Raw genomic sequence first — 20,074 nt, 5'->3', positions numbered from 1 at the left:
GATATTTTCAGCTATGCCATTATCATAAAAAATACACAGGAATGGGGATCTAGAAAGGACCTCGATGCATGCAATAATTCAGTTTTATAATAAGGTGCTCGGTTGGTAAAATATCATATTGCTTTGTGTTCTATGGGTCAGTTTTGGAATGCAATATATCCTTAAGTTATGCAAGGACTGAAATTCCCTGCTGATTCTGCGGTAGTGGCACAAGCTGGTCACAAGAGTAAGCGTTGGTGACAGGTTCACTTATCTATTGCTTGTAAGCTGATAAAAATGATGGGTCGCCTGTGGAAGGGAGCCTGCACCACAGTACCCCTACCTATTGGGTTGTGCCAATGAAAAGCAATGAAACACAGGCAGGACAGTTTACATATACAAGCTACAAAAATGATGGCTGCCATCCGACTGTCTTCAATGACTGTCTTCAAGGTAATATAGTTTCTGAAGGCCTTTGACGACACAGCAATTTTCGTTGTAGGGTTATATTTGGCCTCATTATAAGTGACCCGCTTCGGAAATAAAGGTGCGGGTAACAAGCTGCCGGCACAATTTTCGGACCGGGTCACTGTGAGTCGGCCGGGTGGGGCACTACTCCCGGCAGGCCTGGCCTGTGATATCCCGGTAACACAGGGATGTCAGGCGGCGGCAACAGGCGGGTTACCGGCAACCTCGTAATGAGTCACATTGCCTCTGAAGCATGCCTGGAACTTTGGCTGAGTGAATGAAACTCACCACTGCTCTTGTGCCTAACACCTGCGTGCAAACCTGTCTCCTGACAAATGATGACAACACTTTGTATATATAAAATGGACCCTGTACAAAAGTGCAGGGAAGGCGGAAGCCACTCCAGGAAGCGGTCTTGCATGCGAAAATATCTCGGCAAAACACTGAGGCAGGACACCGTTGAATGTCAGCCAAAGAAATATACTTTAATGAACCCAATGTATATATAATGAGAAAAACGTTATTTAATGAGCAGTTAAGGGAAACTTTGTATTGCAACAAAACCCTGGAAATTCAGCTAAAGCCACTTTAACCTTCGGCCAAGCCCCCTGTCCATTTTAGAACACTATCAGAACACTAGCCATGGCCTTTGTCCATGTCCAGTGGGAACAGCCTTCGCTTGGCCCACTCTATATTTTATTTATATTCTTCAATCACAGGCTGATTTTTACCTGTTTTGACAGTGGTATGTTTTATGTATAAAAGGTGGCAGGCTGTGAGAACTCATAATATTTGTAGGTCTCTTGGTGACTGTTGTGATACATCACACGACCCCAACTAACTGCATTTAAGCAGCACGGAACAGGGAAATAAATGACTAGCTGCAAGAACAACATATGCCCAGGTACTTTTGCCCCCATAGTGAAAATCAAAAGCTGGCACCCATGTTTATACTGACAGTAAGTGAACACATTTTTAAAGTGAAATATACAAATATAGTTCAAATGAACACCAGAAAAATAACTTGAGAGAGGAAATGTTCCTATAAATATAGTGGCAAAGAATAAAAGGTGCACACCTTTTAAACCCCGCAATCTGAAGTAAAATATTCAATGGAAAACAAAATCCATGTTATGCAGTGTGTGTTGATGATGAGTGGGGGTAGGGTGAGTGGGTGGTGGTAGAGAGGGTGTGCATAGGGTGGGTGGGTGTAGATATGGTGAGAGTAGGGTGGGTGGGGTTATAGATGATGGGGGTAGGGTGGATGGGTGGGAGTAGAAAGGGTGGGGGTAGGGTGAGTGGGTGTGGATACAAAGGGAGAAGTTGGGTGGGTGAGAGTAAAGAGCCTGGGAGTAGGGTAAGGTGGGTGCATGCGGGTAGAAGGGTCATAGGATGGGTTGGATATAAAGGGTGGGGGTACGGTGGAAAGAGGTACAGAGGGTGGGGTTAGGATACGTGGTTAAGGGTAGATAGGGAGAGGGAGGGTGGATGGGTGAACACAGGGTGGGGTAGGTTGGGTGAATATCAGTAGAGAAAATGCGGTAGACAGGGTGGGGTAGGGTGGGTGGGGGTAGAGAGAATGGGGTTAGAGCGGCGGGACAAACATTTCAAAAGAGTGAATGTAAACACCTCAGCTCATTTCTGATGATATCTACCCTAATGCCACAATGCCATTTTCTATGTGATTGTCAATCCATTCTCTTCTGATATATATATATATATATATATATATATATATATATATATATATATATATATATATATATATATATATATATTCAGTAAAAAAACCTTGTTAAAGGGACGTTATGGTTAAGTTGTGCTACTAAAAACCTATGAAATTCAGTAAAAAAACGTTGTTAATGGGACGTTATGGTTCCAAGTAAAACCGAAAAACCCCTGAAATTCGCCAGTTATGGTAAGCTAAGAAACCATAACTCATAACTCGCACCACCACCGTGCACTGCTAAGACTAACACCCAGGACATCAAAGATGACATCACAAATGTCATTGATGACATCACAAAGTTTTTTCGCTGAATATACACTTGCATCATGTGAATTTGGGAGATGTTTACTAGAATTCCCTTACTTTATATACACATAACATAGAACATACTGAACCCCCGCGCTAATGATTTTTGAAGGCCACGGACTGTGCATATGTCCGCGGACGAAAGCGGACCAAATCAACACTACCCAAACACTCAGGGGGTATCGGATATTTTTCTATCATACCATAGAAAAACTGCACAAGTTTAAAAAGCAGCACGTAAACACATTGTACGTAATAATAAATAAGCAGTGCAACTTATACATCTAACACATCAACCATCCATTTAAATGCCATATGTAATGAAATGGATTATACCATAACTTAAAAGATATGCCTCCAACATAATTTCCTCACAGAAACTGCAGAGCTAGGAGCGACAGTACACAAACACAACACAACGAATACAAATGACCAGAAACTAGTAAGTAAACTTCATTTTTCTTATATAGTTGTATACTTTTTGTATGAGGTACAGAACAATTATTATATTTGTGTTTTTCACACAGAAATGTGCAGTACTTTGGAGTGGCTCGAGGAGAATTTTCCGCATGGCGAAATGTCGGAAGATAGCGATAATAATGGTACACAATTCTCTGCATAAGCAAAGTAATAGTGAGAACTTTATGTGCACTTAACCTATATATATATATTTATTTTTAACAGACCATGCAAAGATTAAATAAATTCCACCAAAAGACACAATGCAAGACACCTTACAACGCATAGAACAGAAAATGGAAATGCCGAAAGAACATTTCAATGGTTTAAGGCGAATTATGGAGGAACATGTCAAAGGAAAAATTAGATACTACTGTAATACCTGTACCTGTCCCCCCTCTCCATGTCCCAGTGAAGTATCCCCAAACCCTCACGATGAACATAAACGTTTCGACAAAACTTCCATCCCTTCATCCCCTCACAACCATCCTCTGCAAACCCCTAATTCCCCTATATTTGTTTCAGTTTCTGCTTTGCCCTCTCTTTCTTAATTACTGTGTATGTGTACAATAAAATAAATGTTATGTTAGTTTTAATGAAATTGTTTGTTTTCGCCTGTCCCCCCTGTCCATAATTAACATAATATGGATGTCTTAAAGACATTACACCTATCCGTACCATTCGCAACCCAGAAAACTGTTCTTAGAACACACCAGCTGTCCCGGATGTCCGTAAATAAACAAAATAGGGGTGTCCTAAGGACACTATACCTCTCTGTAGCGTTTGTAACCAAGATGAAACTGTTCTTAGAACACACCAGATGTCCAGGATGTCCGTAAAATAACAAAATGGGGGTGTCCTAAGGACACTATACCTATCCGTACCGTTCGCAACCAAAATGGAAATGTCCGTAGAACAGGCGTGGTGGCCGAGATGTCCATAGTCAAACAAAATGGAGGTGTCCTAATGACACTATACCTGACTGTACAGTCTGTAGAACATCTACGCACATGCACACCATACCCATAAGTCCTGCGAACATTGCGCCTGTCCGTAACTGTCCGTGTCACTTGTGTCGCACTTTTAATTAGTTTCAGGACTGGAACACTGTCCGTAGAACACCCACGCGCATGCACACAACCGTTTCTGTGCATTTGGTGTCCTGCGGACACCCATTCCCTTTGCGGGCGTGTTCACAACGCCACCATGGACCGCATCCACACTGAGCGTGTGTCCTAATTTACGCACTTTGTCCGCTTCCCCAACATTTTAAAAGAACTTATGCAGACAATCCAAATTATTGTACAGTAAAAAATCACCATTTCACATGTTCCAGACATTGGCCCTAGCTTTCCACAGGTTTCTGGAACTTTTTGATCGCTTTTGAGTGATCGATATGGTCACAAGGCGCACCCCTCAACCCCTACAAAAGGCCACACCCCAGAGCTCATCTTCATTGTACTTCTGGCTATTGCAGATTGATGTTTGCTACCTTTAGTGCTCTAGCTGACATTACCTCACCAACTGTAATGGCATCCATGACTGCTGTTGCTACATCAGCCTCAGCACCACCCCCAAACCCTCCACCACCACTTCCTCCCCAAGGGCCTGCAGAGGGGAATATGCTTGAGGATGTAGAGAACGAGGATGAAGAGGATGAAGAGAATCAGGTCGAGGAACTCCCTACTACCAGCACTCGCCGGGAGTTGTGGGTGTGGCGGTTGTTTAACATTTATGGTAATGTACCAAAAGCATGTGCGGACAAGGTCACCTGTAACCACTGCAAATTAGTGCTGAGTCGTGGGAGACGTGGTTCGTACAGCTTTGGTACGATGTCCATGAAGCGACACCTAACTTCGTTCCATGGTGCGGACATTCGCAAGGTTGTACCATGTAAAGAACATAGTAGGTTAAGTTCCTCTGCAGCATCCTCTGTTTCCGATCCTCTCACCACAAGAGAAACTCCTGTGGGAGAGAGCATCCCTCCAGCTGCTTCACAGGCCATTCACGATGTGTTGACCCTTACCTTTCGAGGGTCACAATATTGTGTATGTACTGTGACGCAGTACTCTGCAGGGGGGAGAGTCTTCGAAGTGCTTTCGAGACTACGGTCAACGAGCACCAGAAGAGCTGCTACCTACCTAAATAAGGCTCACCCTACATCTTCCTCTCTCCACCTGCCCTTTCTTATCCCTGTGGTTGGTGTCCCTTCCTTACCCTCCTTTCCCCTCCTCTCCTAGTGTGTCGGGTGTACAAAGAGCCACACAAAATATATAAAACAACAAAAAGTTAAAAAAGGCTCTTTTCAGAGCCACCTATCTCAGTTTAAAAATAGAACTATCATGTAAACGGTGCAGGCCCCCGCGCATTTTTTAAAAGTCCGCGGACAGTCCTAGGACAGATACAATTTTGGGGTACAACCCTAGAAAAACCAATGCACTTTTCTCTGGGAGTAAGTGGTAGCTCTGAAAAGAGCCTTTTAGTGGTGCTTTGTGTGTTTCAAAAACTTGGATTCGTCAACATGTAATGCAAAATAGATGACTATACTTCCAGAAAAGGTTGCAATGCATTTTGTACATTTTGAATAAAAATCTGATTGTCAGCATATGTAAAATGGACTCTATCTCTGCGAAAAATGAATGTTTTGCGAAACATAATATTTTCATTGTGGAAAGACAGCATGCCAACATCTCTTCGAAAGGCACAAACAGCCTTATTGACATTGCGCCTCGCTCTCTCCATTTGTGGACCAAATGAAGAAGAATGCAGACACATTTGTCTTTGCGCAATACGTGAAAAAATTACTTGGCAATTTGGAAACATGTCCATCACCTTCGCAAGTCCTTCCTTCATTGCAAATTGCAAAGAAATTCCAGACACATGTCCTAAACTGTTCCCTCCACAATGAATTATAATTATATCAGGATGACGCTCTGTCTGTAAAGTAGCACAGAGAGGAACCAAGTCCAGCCACTTCATTCCACGCACTCCATGCCAGTGCACTTCCACATGACGGAATCCAAGATCTGCAGATATACCACAACATTCTGCATGCACCTTCAACCAATGTATCCATGAGTCTCCCAAAATCCAGATAATCTGTTTTCGAGCACACTCAGCCATAGCTGTCTGTTCTCCTCTCAGGAAAAATACGTCCTCATTAAATCCTCTGTACACAACACACCCACTAAACTTTACTGACCAATCTCTAGCTCCGCTCATTCTCATTTGCATGCCTCTCCACTCCAGAATCTATGTATGAAATACGCGCTGTCGCAGACTACCGCCGTGTCCGCGGAAATGTAGAAGATCTGAGCATGGCTAATGTACATTTAAATAGTGTTCCCCATTTCCCCTTTAAGGTGGGCTCTGAAAAGAGTCATTTTTTTTTGTTTTTTTTGCAGATTCCGAAAAGACACCTGTAATTTTGTATATTTTTTTCTTCTTAGTTTACTCCTAAAATTCTCACATAACCTGTTCCAAAGCAACCCTTACATTCCAAAAAAACATGGCATTTCCCAAAAAAGATAAAGAAACACCATCTGCTTCGAAATAAGCTGCATTACTCGAAACAATGTTCTCGTGGCTACAGAAAAACATACCAGTTCTTAGGTATGAAAGCAAGCATGCCTTGATTGATTGCACACCTAGCAATGCTTTGATCAGGACAAAAACAGAACTGTTGTCCCATTTTGCTCTAGGAAGTAATCCAGAAAAAATGACTTTCGCAGTTGGAAAGATGTTGATTACTGCTTCAACCAGCTGTTCCAAATCTCCCAACAAAGTAGGGGAACTCACGTAGCCCAAATGGAAAGCACCATAGTGCAAAACTACCACATGGGGACAGTTAATCCTACGCCTATCTCTGCAAACTTGGAGAATTGCCTCTACATTGCAGTCAGTCGCAGCGCCCACACCTCCTCCACTCCTCTAATATCAAAATTGTTTGCCACATGCCTGCATTCAGAATAGTGCTGTAAACCATGGACAAACATATCTCCGAGCACCAAAACCCTGACTGTCTCCACCTCTGCCATCTTCACTACACACACTCCCTTTCTACACAAATCAACAACGTCAACATCTGATTGGCTTATCCCTACAGTCCCCTTTCCATGCTGGATTTGCTGTAAAACCGCGTATGTGGCACGCCCTACCCGCGGACAGGCGTGGTGTCCGCACGGCACGAAACTCTTAGCCAGCCCTTCTACCCTTTCCACATCACTCGCGAATCCATTCCCTCATTGGACACAGCTAAGCAGTCACACAACCATCCATCAATCACATCCAAGACCTCTACATCTAACTCCAGCATCAGAGTTCCGCACTTCAAATGTACTGTTGATCACTCTGAATGCAAGTCTCATATCATTGGAAAGCACCTACTACAAAAACTACTTTGCAAGTCTCGAAGATTTCTACTTACAGCTCCATGCATATCCACATGCATGATTACAAAGTACAGGTATACATATTTTATTCAGAGTACATGTACAACTCTTATGTACAACTCTTATGAATCCATATAAAAAAGTAATGTCACTAAATCTGCAGAGCCGTTACATACATGCCAACGCTCCCACTATAAGTACGAGACTTACGATTTTTCATTGAAAAATATCACTACTTTTTATTATCTCCCCCATAACCTATACACAGATAGGCTGCAATCAAGCCCCTCTTTGGCCGAAACACACCTGTGTCGATCCCATGTGATACAACTGTCTAACCCCCTTCCGTGTATTTGTTTTGTAGAAAATGTTGTGTACACCCTGTTTTAACCACGCCCTGGACTACTCTCCGTTCCGGGTGCGCCTTGTTCAAGCATAGGCTACTCCTACCATCATATGTGATTGTGCTCTTATACACAGTGTTTGGTGCCACATTACCACAGAGGCGGATACTTAACTTGTATTTTCACTGAAGACAATCACTCCTGTCCGTGGTCTATAACTCTCGTGCTTATCGAGAGCATTGTAAATTAATTGCAAAGTCACCAAGAAAAATTATTTTGTGTTTTTTTTAAATAAACCTACATGTTCAAAACCACACACCCGCTGATAGGATCTCTCATCCTGATTTTTTGTTGATATTTATAGCTACGCCATTAATACAAAAAGTGCAAGAAAAAGATGATGTTTTACAATCAAGCATAACTAATCTGTTTGCAAACATGCGTGGTATGAAAGGATACTGGTTCCGACGTGAAGGAGATGTACGTTGTATTATCAGAAACCTTGGACCACCCACTTGGTTTGTTACATTAAGTTGTGCAGAATATGCATGGGAAGATTTACATGATTTCCTACGCATATCAAACAACAACAAAACCAACATAGATATACTAACACCTAGAGAACTTTGCTCTCTAGATCCTGTTAAAGTTTCAAGATATTTCCACCATCGTTTCATTGCTATGCTACACTTTATTTGTAATAAAACTGTACCTCCCCTCGGAGAAGTGCTATACTTCTTTTGGAGAAAAGAATACCAAGCCAGAGGAGCACCACATATCCACATGCTTTTATGGATTAAAGGTGCACCTAAATTTGGTCAGGACAGTGATGCCACTGTTTTACAGGTCATCCAAAAATATGTCACTTGTGAAATCCCTTGACAAACCACACAAATAGGACTTTCATGGACAAATTGTACAATTTCAAAGACACAACTGTCGCAAATATTGTTGTCACATATACAAAAACAAAGGGAAATACTACACCAAATGCCGCTTTGGTTTCCCTAGACCAGTTACAGAAACATGTGAAGTGAACAACTTCATGTCTTCAATTCAACATAGTGTTAAAGGTAAATCACCTAAGAGCACGTATTACATAAAAAGAACAGAAGAATCAAAATATATCAATGATTACAATGCAATAATTGCCCTCTTATGGAATGCAAACAGAGATGTGCAGTACATTGCAGACAATGCCACTGCAGTTGCACGATATGTTATAGCCTACTTAACAAAAACAGAAAAAAAACAGAGGTTCAAGACCATGGAATGACCTATCATCAGACAAAACACTATCTCAGAAATTGTAGAGGCTAGGCATAAAAATGCTCTCTCATAGAGAATGTGGCACCTACAAACCTGCAGATTGTTTAACCGGTACTGCTTTGTATGGAAAATATGAACATATAGTATGGCTACGTCTTGGTCCTGCTAAATCTAGAAAAAGAGTTCTCAAAACATATGAGGACATAGAAACAATAGCCAAAAATGATCCCAACAGCAAAGACATTTTGAAAAACAATTTACTAGACACATACTACCCGGACAAGAGTACCACTTTGGAAACCATGTGTCTATACAACATAGCCCAAAACTTTGCATACAAAAATGATATAAAACCCAATGAAAAAAAGGTAGATATAGAGTGACAGATTGTGAATGCAGCTTAGTGAAACTTACAAAATGAAGCTTAATTAATCATGTCAAATTGTCATTCAAAACTCAACAGAAAGAACTATATTACATGTCCCTGCTACAACTTTTTAAAACATGGAGAAAAGAAGAAGTGATACTAGATAACTATGACTGCTATGAAGACGCTTTCAAAGCAAATGAAAGCACTATCACCGATGTGAACTTTACGCAGTACAAAACAATGTTGCACAATGAACAGCAACACAAAGAAGATCTCCAGGTCCAACTAGATAAGGACACTCCGGACAGTAGGCAACCTTCTCTAAAAGAAAGCCAAGAACCACTGGGACAGCCACTAATACCAAATGAGGCAGAATTAGCTATAACTGAAGTAGAAAACACCATGTGTCACTATGAAGAAGATACAGAAGACTTAACTGTACTACAATCAAAACCTAACTAAGACCAGCGCACCATTTTTGAAGAAGTAACAAAAGAAATTGCACATGGTGTACAACACGAAAATAAAGAATGTACCTGCCAAAATTACAAACCTATACTGCTGTACGTCCATGGTGAAGCTGGTTCAGGCAAAACATTCTTAATCAAAATCATCAGCAAGTTCCTTCAACAATTGACAAACAACAAACTGTCAGCTGTTGTAACTGCCCCCACAGGTTTAGCTGCCTACAACATAGGTGGTGTCACTTTACACCGATTACTACTCCTTCCAGTAGAACACCAAAACAAATTAGACTATTAAAAACTTTCTACAGAAGCTGCAATGGAACTACGCAGAGTATTAAAACAAATAAAAATGCTACTAATAGATGAAGTGAGAATGGTCTCCAACCTAATGTTGGCTTTGATTCACCTCAGATTGCAAGAAGTACTTAAAACAAACTACGAAGAACTCTTTGCAGGAAAACACATGTTTTCGGAGATCTTCTACAAGTGACACCAGTGAAAGGTGAACCTATTTTTAAAACCTTAGGACACAAACTCTGCCGTAAAACTGTTGGCTGCATAGTAAATGTCAACTTTTGCAACATTTCCAATACATAGAATTATCAGAAAACATGTGTCAATCTGCAGACCTCACTTATGCCAACATTTTAAAAAGTGTTAGAGTTGGTGTACTATCTCAAGAAGCACAAACAATATTGAAAACCCGGCACATCCATGCACTTTATGGCGATAACGCATGTGCTACTGATGTTATGGAACAATTAGCCCACAAACATGTCAATTGTATGGCCTTAATGCCAACTCTTGCAAGCTTTTCCAAATTCAATGAAACAATGTTAAAAAAGAAATGCAACCAATAATTGAAATTTGCTCCACAGACAAACTGGACGTACATGGTATGACACTACCCATGTGTCAGCAAGCCACAAAAAGACTAAATACCTTAGAAAATTCAATCTCCAACAGAGCTGGGATGGAAAAAATATTAAAGTTATCCTTAAATTGTAGAATAATGCTTAAACGTAACCTTGACGTGGAGCAAGGACTAGTTAATGGGGCACTGGGTACAGTTGTTGGCTTTCAAACATACCCACGTGACAACAACATTCAGTTTGTCAATATTCTCTTTGACAAACTTTCAGAAGTAAAAAGGATAGGGCACTCAACAGCTCGATTCCTTCTCTTAAAAGTCATGTATGTACGTAGAGAACAATTTTCTCTAAATCCCAAGGTCTAAACCTAGACAAAGCATTGATAGATATTGGAAACACAGTCTTTAAAGAAGGCATGAGCTACGTAGCACTATCATGCTTACGTACACTTGACAGTCTATTTCTAATCAACTTTGATGCAAGTAAAGTGAACACTGATATTCCTTGCATTTTATAATACAATAGACTACGTCCACTGTACACCCCCCATCTGAAATCATAGCCTGTTCCACAAAAAAGGAAAACGTTGTAAAAGAAAAATAATTCAAACTGAAATGCAACAGGATCTGATGGCAAATCCTTCAAAGAGAGTAAAACAAGCTAATACTTCATCAATTACCACAACCAAAGCAGAACCTATTAGTGAAAGTAAATCAGGTACTTCTTCAAAGAAGGAACACAAACTCATAGAAAATCACTCGGACACAGAACTATCTGGTCCATTCAAATTTTCAAATGTAAATGGTGTAGGTTGCTATGCAAATGTAGCAATGAATATTCTATTTCAATTGCCACCAATTGTTAACAACATTTGCTTACACAGTACAGACCAATTATGTTTGCAAATGTTAGTCCTTCATATAAATGCAACAAATAATCCTGACATAATGTGTAGTGTTCACGGAATAAGAAAAGAATTGGACTACTGTGCTGGAATGGTGAGGTTCACTATAAACTCACAAGAAGATCCACAAGAATTTCTAATGTACCTACTACAAGTACTGGAAAACAAAAACATACCTATAAATGAAATCTTCCCGATTTCATACATGTGGAAACATACATGCACTCTCTGCAACAATGTGACACAGGAACAAATCCCTAATGAGCGATTTGTGTATGTATCCATACCTAATTGTGAATCCATTCCATTTCAACAACTTGTACAAAATGCAAACCAAGATGTACTATCTGCAATTCAGATAATCGCTCCACCTTACTGATACAAACACATACGGCCTCATTCCGACCCTGGTGTTAACCAAGGCGCTATTAGCGCCTTGGTTGACGCTGTTATTTTTCCGACTCCGCCATGGTGAATGGCGGAATTACCGCCCCATTCCAAGGTTGGTGGGGTCAGTAATTCCCCATTCACCAAGGGCCCTTCCCCATTCCCATTTTTGCCCCATAGGGCTCAACGGGAATGGGGAAGGCGCTAATTATGGCACCGTAAATTACGGTGCCGTAATTAGCTCCTAGGTCCCTTTGCGGGTTGTTTTTTTAACTCCTGCAAAAAGCAGGCGTTAAGTACCAACCCGCAAAGGGAACTCGGAATAGGGTGTTAAGGGTTTAACGGCACCGGTCTCGTTAACGGTGACCGTTAATCCTTACCGCCCTACTCAGAATGACCCCCATAGTAACTACATGATACTAATGCTTCTACGTTACAATGCAGATGGTACCAAAAACAACTGCAAGCTGACTGGATTCACACATGGTCAAGTGTCACTTGGTAAGAAAACCTTCACAACAATAGGTATAATCTACCACGCAGGAGCCACAACCAATGCAGGTCACTACACTGCATTTATTAAAAAGAAATGTGGATGGTTTGAATGTAATGATAGTAGCATTACTCTAAAGCAGAGATTACCAGCAAATCTTACAAACGCTTATTTAATCTTCTTAAAGCCAAAATTTAATAACTAATCTGTACTTCAACATTAACTAAAATGCAATTAAAAGACTATAAACAGTTAGAATACGCCAACAGGTATCTAACTGGCCCAAGATTGTATAACAACCACACAGATAAATGAATGGCACTGAAGTGTAACAGAAAATAGACAGTTAGAATACGCCAACAGGTATCTAACTGCTTCAAAATTGTGCAACAAGCCAACAGATAGAACAATAACTAGAAACAACAAGTGAACACTCAAAGGAAACAAACAAATAGTGTGTAGCATAACAAAAAAATGTTTTTTTGATCCAACAAGGATTTTCTTCCCCCCCCCCAGACCCAATGATTTGAAAAACAAACACAGAAACTGAGAAAAATACACAGTACACTGGTTTGTAAACTAAATATGAGGGTCGAAAAAAAGCTAATATGTCTATCATGCAATGTAATAAGTCTTTATAAAATACATACACTAAAATGCTCTTTTCTTTTATCACAGAAATTGAAAAAGAATATTCCTCCAAGTACTAAAGTCATGTAAAAAAAATATTGAATCTCAACAAATGAAACAGTAAGTATATTTTCAAACATTTCATACATATTCGAATCTATACGTGTGATCTATGGCTGTAATATGGTGCAGTGGTTGTGACCAGGGCCTAGAGTCTTGGGTGTATAGCCTAAGGCCTACGGCCTTCAGCCATGCACCCAAGACTCTAGGTCCTAGCCACAACCACTGCAGCATATCACACCCATTGTGGCTTATAACTTCAGTACTTACAACTTTGGTCTTGGGTGCATGGCCTTTGGCCATGCACCCAAGACTCTAGATCCTGGACATAACCACTACAGTTTATGAAATCCATGATAGCTTATAACTTCAGGGCTTACAACTTTGGTCTTGGGTGCATGGCCTTCGGCCATGCACCCAACTTCACTGCTTATAACTGCACTGCTTATAATCTTAATTAAAGGTGGTGGGTAGGGCTCACGCGCTCACATCAACATAATCCGTGACCAGTTGTAGAAATACTATCTATATGGATACTTCCATAAATGCAGGGACTGATATATTGAAAACACAGATTTATTGGATCGTTCATCAGCCGACACGTGTTTCGACCTACGGGTCATTCTTAAGGCAAACGTCCAATTCCTAATCAGCAAATATCTGTTAATTTCAGTGAAATATCATGTAGTGAATCAAGTCGATTGCAAATGCAAAGTTGTCACCGTAAAAGCAATACCAATTATTGCAGAATTCTGCATTCAATTCCTCTGTCTCATATAAAACTGCAGCCATGCACCCAAGACTCTAGGCCCTGGCCACAACCACTGTAGCATATCACACCCAAGGTGGCTTATAAGTCATTACCACACCCATAGAATGAAACATTTTAACTGCAGCATATACTCAATTTGCACCCAGGACTGTACGCCCTGCCAACACCTACCAGATAGATATTCGAATGCATGGGTGTAATTTATGGGTGTGATATGGTGCGATGGTTGTGGCCAGGGCCTAGAGTCTTGGGTGTATGGCCTATGGCCTGCGGCCATGCACCCAAAACTCTATGCCCTGCCCACAACCACCGCAGTATATGAAAACCATGGTGGCTTATAATTTTACTCCTTATAGCATATCACACCCATAGTGGCTTATAATTTCAGTACTTACAACTTTGGTTTTGGGTGCATGGCCTGCGGCCGTGCACCCAAGACTGTAGGTCCTGGCCACAACACCGCAACATATCACATCCATAGTGGCTTATAACTTTGGTTTTGGGTGCATGGCCTTCGTCCATGCACCCAAGACTCCAGGTCCTGCCCACAACCACCACAGTATATGAAACCCACGCTGGCTTATAACTTCAGTGCTTATAACTTTGTTCGTGGGTGCATGGCCATCGGCCATGCACCCAAGACTCTAGGCGCTCCCCACAACCACCTAATAGATATTCGAAACTATGAGTGTATCTATTGCTGTGATATGCTGCGGTGGTTGTGGCCAGGGCCTACAGTCTTGGGTGTATGACATACTTCCTACGGCCATGTACCCAAGACTCTATGCCCTGGCCACACCCACCGCAGCATATCACACCCATGGCAGTTTATAACTCAGTACCACACCCATAGAATCGAAAATGTTAACTGCTGCATGTACTCAATTTTAATGACCGCTGACACCACGCGTGTCCTTAGAGCAGTTTCAACTTGCCTGCACATAGCACGGACGGAAATACTATCCTTATGAGACCCCTCATTTTCAGTAATTACAAACATTCTGGACAGCGCAGCCATGGTGAATACATCATTAGCACCTGCCGCCTAAACAAATACAGTATTTCACCCATCTCTTACTCTCTAAACCTCCCCAAGCACTCTGACACACCAAAACACTCCCCAAAACTGCATTTCGCCTCTGTTTGCCGTCGTGCTGTCGGCAGATCCAAGATGTCGGGAGCAACCGAACAATCTGACGCAGATCACGTCTCACTCTAGCCAATCGACGGACACATCGCGTGTCCGCGGTCATGACGCAAGCCCAATAGCCAATCGTTATCTTTTCCGTGGAGCGAACAGGGAAGTGTGACTGCGGAGCGAACATATATATCACTAATTTTTTTAGACATACTTTTTAGTTGTTTTAAAGAAAACTACTGGACGGATTGGCACCAAATTTACAAAAGCACGCTTTCGGGACCAAGCTCCAGCTCCTGCCGGACATTTCGTGAAAATCCGTCCAGCGGTTTGGGCTATAGGTATGCGCAAAGTTTTCCCCCATTCAGTCTATGGGACCACATGGCTTAAAACATGATTAAAAAAAGAAATGTTAACTTTATACATAAAAGGGTCATTTTACCCTGGAAGGAAATATGGTGTTTATACAAGATAATTACACATAGCAAACAGTGATCAAGTAGAATGTTGCTATTGAAAGTATAGGTCAAATTAATTATAGAGATGTTTGTCATTATGCCATAAGGTACCTGTACCTAATTGGGACATAAAGTGCACTATATATATAAACTGTATGGAAAATATAGTTTTGCCCTTAGCTGACCCACTAGTGTACATTCTCATCGCCTGGTCAACAGGTGATCTTAATTATGCTTTTCACTTATTGTATGTCCTCTTACGTATAGAGTACAAAGGTTTTTTATGGAGTAATTATTGTCTTTGGTAACAAAATCTGTGATTCAGTGGGAATCTAGGTTAGATAACACAGGTTTGTATTTACACTTGGGATGAATGAGGAGTACTACTTAGGTCCATTCCTGTAACATATCTCTGAGCGTAGGACATTTAACCCATCCTCTCCTTGTTTTTAAAGACAACCCTGTGTCATCTAACCTAGATTCCCACTGACATAAGCCATGTAGAACACATCCTTATTTGCTTTCTCTGACTGTACTCTACATATTTAGCCCTGTGTCAAGCACAGAAGCATCTCATCCAATTCTTTTCAATCGGGCGTCAAGTACCATTACTAATGCCATGGACTACACCCGCTTATTTACATGACTCAGTCATGTGTCATGTTCGTAAATACTACACTTTCTCATTTATAGGCATGAACACCACTTCTTGTTAAACCTTGCCTCATTTTCCAGACTTTGATCTGGGCTAATTACAGGAACATTCCTGTATTACCATGATTACAAACGTTTTTTTTTCTGCACTTTTTCGTCGTTTCACACATACGCGAATGACGTAACACAAATAAAATGGCCGCGGTGTGACATCATCATGCGCACGCGTGAGTAACGTCACCCGCGACTATTTATACCCATCCTACTTCCGTTTTCTAAGCGGAAGTAGCTGGAGATCCTACCGCTACAGCCACTATCCAGTATCCTAGGAAGACTTCATCCACTCTGCAAGTAAGATGCCCCTTGATTCCTTACTGCACCTCACGAGCAGTAGTGCTCAAGACCACATTCTAACCCGCCTTTTTTTCTTTCTGTTCATTTATTCTTCCTCCCCATAGAGGGTAAGGTGAATCCCTCTAAGGACTCAGCTGTAAAAGAGGCCTGACCAGACTAGTCCTATATACCCTTTTCATATATAAGTAAGTGAACTTTCTTCGTGTAGACTTAGACATCTATGTCCACTTATTTTATCAGGATCATTTTGTTTTAGACCAGGACGTTCCACCGTCTGGACGTAATAGTGGGGTTACCCACAGTCAGGAGGACACCGTGGGAAACACAGCCCGCACCTTCCAATATTTCTCTCTATGTAAGTGAGCAAACCACCTATACAGTTACTATAACAGTATTTTCTCTTCACACAAGGATGCTCATTTGGCACTATACTGATGTATGCTACTCTATAAATTGTCCTAAATCTAGAAAAATTGATTTGTTTTTCATTTCTCCAATAAGGTACCTAGCATTAGTACATTGTCACTATGCCTCCTCTTTGTTAAACAATGACCTTGAATTTTGAGGTTGAAATATTGATCCATACAGAAAAAGTTTTGTTATGCCTCTACTTAGTTGCTATGAAGTTATGTTTTTTCTATATGAGCATATGAAAACTAATGGGTACTAGTATGTGTTATTAATTTTTTTAAATATTGGATTATTAATTTCTTCTCCAGAGAACAATCATGTGTAAGAAAAAAGAATATTATGCCCCTGATGAAGAGTGAAAACAATACTCGAAATGTGTTGGGCCAGACCAAGACTTTTTTGTCAAAATTTGAATAAATATTTGTTTTAGATGAACATATGAATTGTCAATTACTAATTGGGACATCTCAGAGAATATAAGATTATTGAATATATAATACTAAGAACCACTTGGTAAACTAAAAGGATATCTCTGTATTTCTTGGTTAGCAATACATGTATATCCTAATAATTACACGATTTTGGAGACAGCCATGGCGCTAATAGCGCCATGGCTACCTCCAAAGTCGTAATGAGGCCCGATGATGGGAACATATGGAATAAGTCTCAGGCAGGCAAAATCAGTTATGGAAAACAAGAATAGTTTGAGACAAGGAAGGAAGGTTTGCTGAGGTCTTAAAAATACAATGGTTGTCAATGTGTGCATTTATCTATATGTTATAAGATGTTACTGTTGCCTGCTGTCAGCCACCTTCACCATGACATCTGTTGGGCTCTGTATGTAATATATGTTCTATGCTTTAAGGAGTTAGGAAAGAAGTTTACAGTTGGAAACAGGAGAAGGTAAACTGGATTTTTCATGCATGCCCTTTTATAACGTTGGGAGCATTCTCCCCTTGGCCAATCTCCTTCTAAGCTATCCGTCTGAGGTTGGGACTGCCTTTAGAAGGCTTTAAGAAGGGATGTAGCCACGTCCCCTTTTCGATCTGCATTTTCAGGGGGGTAACCTTGTGGTCAGGGTGCTTGATTTCCCTGTGGTTTCCTCCATTTGTTGGTGATTTTCATTTCAAGTTGGAGTTTGGGAGGAATTATGTGTCTATTCTGCTCCCCTGCAGTCCCTTCTCACTTTCAGTTCATTTTTTGTGGCGCCACAATTCCCCTGGGATCTAACTGGGGTTAAGGAGTTCGGGTGTTGGGTTTTTTATCTCTGTATGCCAGGAAAAATAAGTGCATTCCAATTCTGTTGTTGAGTCCAATCCCCTGGTACCAATCCAAGTTTTTTTGATTTCACCAAGGTGCATTCTGGGAGATAAAGTTTTGGAAAAAAGAAAATAGAACTCTGGCTCTCAGGCATTGTGGGAGGGGCATTGGTACCATCTGTCATAGACGAAGCACAATAATAGGGGTAGGGACTGAGACCCCCATCTCCCTCACTGCACTTCTGGAAAGGGTCCTGCTCCCTGCCCCGTGATTGGGTCATGCCCTTGACAATGTCAGTGACTTGAGTGACCGGATAAATCCTAATAAGTAGAATATTATCGCTCGATTTTTGGTGTGTGAACCCTCCGGAGGTTTAGGTAGTGTACCTGTTCAATGTCAACTATATTGCCAGATTTTAAATTTGAGGCAGAATTCTGGTTAAGAATCTAATTATATCCTTGTCTTTGCTGACCTCCGGTTTTCTGTATATGCAGACCTTTTTTACTGTTATGAGTCATCAACATTTGAATTTGCATTATACAAATTTACTTCTAGGTGTTTTTTCAGAGACCCACTTACTGAATGTGGGATATCTATCCTCAGAAAAGTTAAGCATTGCTTACATGTATAGTAATGGGCCCACAAATATGCTACAGTGCCCATGTATGCCGGTGGAGGGATAGTGCTGTATTTTACAAAAGATCTTGTGGCGTGCTGTGCCACCAGCATGTGGGTCATTACAGGTTTCCCAGTCAGGTAATGAAGTGCCAGTAATAATGTTTAGCAGCACTTTTACTGGACTGGCAAACTTCAAGTTTGCCGGTAGGGAAGGAGGATTTACCTCCAGCCCTACTGCCAAAAAACTGCCTGTCTCACTGGCAGAGTAATACAGTTGCCGGTAATACTGGCAAAAATCCCAGGACTCCATGGAATGGAATGGGTGTAAATTGTTACTTGTAATCTGCTGATATTACCGACAGACAAGGGCCAGTAACGCTATCACCATTGTCCGGTATCCCAGCAGTATTGCCATTGCAATACTAGCAAACTCGTAATGACCCTATCTGCCTTTGAATTGAAAGCTATTCTTTACAGACCTTGCAAACAATCAACACCACGACTCAAGTGAGCTAAAGGCACAATTAATGGCACGCTGCCAGGAAAATTATATGTCTTCTTACTTTACGTTATACTGTGTCTGTATAGGAAGAAAACAACTCTGCTCAACAACCATAGTCTTAAATATACCAGAAATATGGAAATGTGCATCTTTCAATATAATTACAATCAGTCAGTGCACTTAAGATAAAAAGAGTGAACAATAGCAACAAGGGAGAACTACGCACAATTGGCCATGAGCAACAACTCCCCACCCTTTTGCCAACCAACCCCACATTCTCAGCTATATTTCTGCTATATCTGCCGGTTGAGAGTACGTATTCATCATGCCACTCTACCCAACAAAAGTCTATTTCTTTTTCTATCTGTCCCTCAATGGAAGTCTGGTTTTAATGCATTGTATGCAGCTGGCAAGCTGGCAAAAATTATAAATCTTTAAAAAAAACATGTTGTGCCGATTTCGCGAAACCTAATGCAAATAAAAGAATGTCCATAGGACCACATTTATATTTACATTCCTTTGTGACATGTATGGGTCACCTTATTCACAAAGGTGCCCTTCACATTTCCAAGGGACTGTGTTCCACCACAAATTATATCTGGCAGCCTCCAACATACATTTGTGTCTAGAGCATGTACACTCCCTCCCTGAACCCAAATGTACTCTGGAATGTAATTTCATCATAAAAGGACCTCAAAGAGTTTCTCATTGTGTAAACTGTAAACAAATTGTTTTTAAAAAGGAAAATATTTCTATCACTAAAACTGTTAATGAAGCTG

The sequence above is a fragment of the Ambystoma mexicanum genome, chromosome 4q (genome assembly GCF_040938575.1).
Source record: "Ambystoma mexicanum isolate Mex_15411 chromosome 4q, UKY_AmexF1_1, whole genome shotgun sequence".
In the NCBI taxonomy this organism is placed as follows: domain Eukaryota; kingdom Metazoa; phylum Chordata; class Amphibia; order Caudata; family Ambystomatidae; genus Ambystoma; species Ambystoma mexicanum.
The sequence above is the reverse complement of the archived record's forward strand: the minus strand, read 5'-3'. Positions refer to the sequence as shown.